Source organism: Lolium perenne, chromosome 1, assembly GCF_019359855.2.
Source record: "Lolium perenne isolate Kyuss_39 chromosome 1, Kyuss_2.0, whole genome shotgun sequence".
Classification (NCBI taxonomy): Eukaryota; Viridiplantae; Streptophyta; class Magnoliopsida; order Poales; family Poaceae; genus Lolium; species Lolium perenne.
Window position 1 is genome coordinate 22,532,168 of NC_067244.2, and position 6,000 is coordinate 22,538,167.

Here is a 6,000-nt window from a genome sequence, read left to right on the forward strand (position 1 = left end):
AAGTTTTCCCTCAGAAAGAAACCAAGGTTTATCGAACCAGGAGGAGCCAAGAAGCACGTTGAAGGTTGATGGCGGCGAGATGTAGTGCGGCGCAACACCAGGGATTCCGGCGCCAACGTGGAACCTGCACAACACAACCAAAGTACTTTGCCCCAACGAAACAGTGAGGTTGTCAATCTCACCGGCTTGCTGTAACAAAGAGTTAACCGTATTGTGTGGAAAATGATTGTTTGCAGAAAACAGTAGAACAAGTATTGCAGAGATTGTATTTCAAGAAAGAGAATTGGACCGGGTCCACAGTTCACTAGAGGTGTCTCTCCCATAAGACGAACAGCATGTTGGGTGAACAAATTACAGTTGGGCAATTGACAAATAAAGAGAGCATGACAATGCACATACATATCATGATGAGTATAGTGAGATTTAATTGGGCATTACGACAAAGTACATAGACCGCCATCCAACTGCATCTATGCCTAAAAAGTCCACCTTCAGGTTATCATCCGAACCCCTCCAGGTATTAAGTTGCAAGCAACAGACAATTGCATTAAGTATGGTGCGTAATGTAATCAACAACTACATCCTTAGACATAGCATCAATGTTTTATCCCTAGTGGCAACAAGACAACACAACCTTAGAACTTTCACACATCGTCCCAGGTGTCAATGCAGGCATGAACCCACTATCGAGCATAAGTACTCCCTCTTGGAGTTACAAGCATCTACTTGGCCAGAGCATCTACTAGTAACGGAGAGCATGCAAGATCATAAACAACACATAAGCATAACTTTGATAATCAACATAACAAGTATTCTCTATTCATCGGATCCCAACAAACGCAACATATAGAATTACAGATAGATGATCTTGATCATGTTAGGCAGCTCACAAGATCCGACAATGATAGCACAATGGGGAGAAGACAACCATCTAGCTACTGCTATGGACCCATAGTCCAGGGGTAGACTACTCACACATCACACCGGAGGCGACCATGGCGGCGTAGAGTCCTCCGGGAGATGATTCCCCTCTCCGGCAGGGTGCCGGAGGCGATCTCCTGGATCCCCCGAGATGGGATCGGCGGCGGCGGCGTCTCTGGAAGGTTTTCCGTATCGTGGTTCTCGGTCCTGGGGTTTTCGTCACGGAGGCTATTTGTAGGCGGAAGGGCAGAGTCGGGGGCCAGACGAGGGGGCCACACCATAGGGCGGCGCAGGCCCCCCCTGGGCCGCGCCGCCACGTGGTGTCGCCACCTCGTGGCCCCACTTCGTGTGTTCTTCGGTCTTCTGGAAGCTCCGTGGAAAAATAGGCCCCTGGGCTTTGATTTCATCCAATTCCGAGAATATTTCCTTACTAGGATTTCTGAAACCAAAAACAGCAGAAAACAGCAACTGGCACTTCGGCATCTTGTTAATAGGTTAGTTCCAGAAAATGCACGAATATGACATAAAGTGTGCATAAAACATGTAGATAACATCAATAATGTGGCATGGAACATAAGAAATTATCGATACGTCGGAGACGTATCAATGTAACTAGTAACTACATCCTTGAACATAGCACTAATGTTTTATCCCTAGTGGCAACAGCACATCCACAACCTTAGAACTTTCTGTCACTGTCCCAGATATCAATGGAGGCATGAACCCACTATCGAGCATAAATACTCCCTCTTGGAGTTACAAGCATCTACTTGGCCAGAGCATCTACTAGTAACGGAGAGCATGCAAGATCATAAACAACACATAGACATAACTTTGATAATCAACATAACAAGTATTCTCTATTCATCGGATGCCAACAAACGCAACATATAGAATTACAGATAGATGATCTTGATCATGTTAGGCAGCTCACAAGATCCGACAATGATAGCACAATGGGGAGAAGACAACCATCTAGCTACTGCTATGGACCCATAGTCCAGGGGTAGACTACTCACACATCACTCCGGAGGCGACCATGGCGGTGAAGAGTCCTCCGGGAGATGAATCCCCTCTCCGGCAGGGTGCCGGAGGCGATCTCCTGGATCCCCCGAGATGAGATCGGCGCCGGCGGCGTCTCAGTAAGGTTTTCCGTATCGTGGCTCTCGGTACTGGGGGTTTCGCGACGGAGGCTTTAAGTAGGCGGAAGGGCAAGCCAGGAGGGGGCACGAGGGCCCCACACCCTAGGTCGGCGCGGCCAGGGCCTGGGCCGCGCCGCCCTATGGTGTGGCCCCCTCGTGGCCCCACTTCGTCTCCTCTTCGGTCTTCTGGAAGCTTCGTGGCAAAATAGGACCCTGGGCGTTGATTTCGTCCAATTCCAAGAATATTTCGTTACTAGGATTTCTGAAACCAAAAACAGCAGAAAACAAGAATCGGCACTTCGGCATCTTGTTAATAGGTTAGTTCCAGAAAATGCACGAATATGACATAAAGTGTGCATAAAACATGTAGATAACATCAATAATGTGGCATGGAACATAAGAAATTATCGATACGTCGGAGACGTATCAGCATCCCCAAGCTTAGTTCTGCTCGTCCCGAGCAGGTAAAACGATAACACGAGATAATTTACGGAGTGACATGCCATCATAACCTTGATCATACTATTTGTAAAGCATATGTAGCGAATGCAGCGATCAAAACAATGTATATGACATGAGTAAACAAGTGAATCATAAAGCAAAGACTTTTCATGAATAGCACTTCAAGACAAGCATCAATAAGTCTTGCATAAGAGTTAACTCATAAAGCAATAATTCAAAGTAAAGGTGTTGAAGCAACACAAAGGAAGATTAAGTTTTAGTGGTTGCTTTCAACTTGTAACATGTATATCTCATGGATATTGTCAACATAGAGTAATATAATAAGTGCAATAAGCAAATATGTAGGAATCAATGCACAGTTCACACAAGTGTTTGCTTCTTGAGGTGGAGAGAAATAGATGAACTGACTCAACATTGAAAGTAAAAGAATGGTCCTCCATAGAGGAAAAGCATCGATTGCTATATTTGTGCTAGAGCTTTGATTTTGAAAACATGAAACAATTTTGTCAACGGTAGTAATAAAGCATATGTATCATGTAAATTATATCTTACAAGTTGCAAGCCTCATGCATAGTGTACTAATAGTGCCCGCACCTTGTCCTAATTAGCTTGGACTACCGGACCATCACAATGCACATGTTTTAACCAAGTGTCACAAAGGGGTACCTCTATGCCGCCTGTACAAAGGTCTAAGGAGAAAGCTCGCATTGGATTTCTCGCTATTGATTATTCTCAACTTAGACATCCATACCGGGACAACATAGACAACAGATAATGGACTCCTCTTTTATGCATAAGCATGTAACAACAATTAATAATTTTCTCATATGAGATTGAGGATATATGTCCAAAACTGAAACTTCCACCATGGATCATGGCTTTAGTTAGCGGCCCAATGTTCTTCTCTAACAATATGCATGCTTAACCATAAGGTGATAGATCGCTCTTACTTCAAACAAGACGGACATGCATAGCAACTCACATGATATTCAACAAAGAATAGTTGATGGCGTCCCCAGAAACATGGTTATCGCACAACAAGCAACTTAATAAGAGATAAAGTGCATAAGTACATATTCAATACCACAATAGTTTTTAAGCTATTTGTCCCATGAGCTATATATTGCAAAGGTGAAGAATGGAATTTTAAAGGTAGCACTCAAGCAATTTACTTTGGAATGGCGGAGAAATACCATGTAGTAGGTAGGTATGGTGGACACAAATGGCATAGTGGTTGGCTCAAGTATTTTGGATGCATGAGAAGTATTCCCTCTCGATACAAGGTTTAGGCTAGCAAGGTTATTTGAAACAAACACAAGGATGAACCGGTGCAGCAAAACTCACATAAAAGACATATTGTAAACATTATAAGACTCTACACCGTCTTCCTTGTTGTTCAAACTCAATACTAGAAATTATCTAGACCTTAGAGAAACCAAATATGCAAACCAAATTTTAGCATGCTCTATGTATTTCTTCATTAATGGGTGCAAAGCATATGATGCAAGAGCTTAAACATGAGCACAACAATTGCCAAGTATCACATTACCCAAGACATTTATAGCAATTACTACATGTATCATTTTCCAATTCCAACCATATAACAATTTAACGAAGAAGAAACTTCGCCATGAATACTATGAGTAGAAACTAAGGACATACTTATCCATATGCTACAGCGGAGCGTGTCTCTCTCCCATAAAGTGAATGCTAGGATCCATTTTATTCAAACAAAACAAAAAACAAAAACAAAAACAAACCGACGCTCCAAGCAAAGCACATGAGATGTGATGGAATAAAAATATAGTTTCAGGGGAGGAACCTGATAATGTTGTCGATGAAGAAGGGGATGCCTTGGGCATCCCCAAGCTTAGACGCTTGAGTCTTCTTAGAATATGCAGGGGTGAACCACCGGGGCATCCCCAAGCTTAGAGCTTTCACTCTCCTTGATCATGTTGCATCATACTCCTCTCTTGATCCTTGAAAACTTCCTCCACACCAAACTTAGAACAACTCATTAGAGGGTTAGCGACAATAAAAATTAACATGTTCAGAGGTGACACAATCATTCTTAACATTTCTGGACATTGCATAAAGCTACTGGACATTAATGGATCAAAGAAATTCATCCAACATAGCAAAAGAGGCAATGCGGAATAAAAGGCAGAATCTGTCAAAACAGAACAGTTTGTATTGACGAATTTTATCGGGGCACCAGACTTTCTCAAATGAAAATGCTCAAATTGAATGAAAGTTGCGTACATATCTGAGGATCACGCACGTAAATTGGCATAATTTTCTGAGCTACCTACAGGGAGGCAGGTCGAAATTCGTGACAGCAAAGAAATCTGAAACTGCGCAGTAATCCAAATCTAGTATGAACTTTTCTATCAACGACTTTACTTGGCACAACAAAACACTAAACTAAGATAAGGAGATGTTGCTACAGTAGTAAACAACTTCCAAGACACAAAATAAAAACAAAATACTGTAGGTAAAAACATGGGTTGTCTCCCATAAGCGCTTTTCTTTAACGCCTTTCAGCTAGGCGCAGAAAGTGTGTATCAAGTATTATCAAGAGGTGAGGCATTGATATCATAAGCTCCCCCATCTGTAGTGGTACTAAGGGCTTTGTCAATTTTAGGCCTATAGTAATATTTCTTTGGTTTGGGCACTTTAGAGACATACATAAACTTTTGCTCCTTACCCACATAAGCTTTTTCTCTAAACTTTATAGATGAAAAGGTTGAACCCGAGGTCCCCATAGCTTTTTCAAGCTCACCAATCCTATTGATTTGATCATCATAGGCAGCACAAGTTCCTAGGACACTAATTCTTTCATCAATTTCTCCTAAGGATTTATCAAGTTCATCAGTTTTATCAAATAACATCTCCAATTTAGTTTCTACACTCGGAAATTTTTTCTCTATGGTTTCCAATTTTTTCATAACATCCTCAAGAGAGATTTCAATTTTAGTTTCATTAATAGGTGGTGTTCCAAATAAACTCTCAATAATGCAACTAGCTTCTAAGGCGGGAGCGCCTAGGAAGTTACCTCCCGCGAGACAATCAAGAACATATCTATTCCAACTAGAGATACCTACATAAAAATTCCTGAGCAGGATAGTGGTGGAGTGTTTCTTAGTGCACCTACTATGAGCATCACTAATTCTATACCAAGCATCTTTTAAACATTCTCCCCCTTGTTGCTTAAACGAACGAACTTCAACTTCAGGATTACTCATTTTAGCAGTAGTAAATAAAGCAAACTAGATAAAGTAAATGCAAGTAACTAATTTTTTTTTGTGTTTTTGATATAGCAAACAAGATAGAAAATAAAGTAAAACTAGCAACTAATTTTTTTGTATTTTGATTTAGTGCAGCAAACAAAGTAGTAAATAAAACTAAGCAAGACAAAAACAAAGTAAAGAGATTGAGAAGTGGAGACTCCCCTTGCAGCGTGTCTTGATCTCCC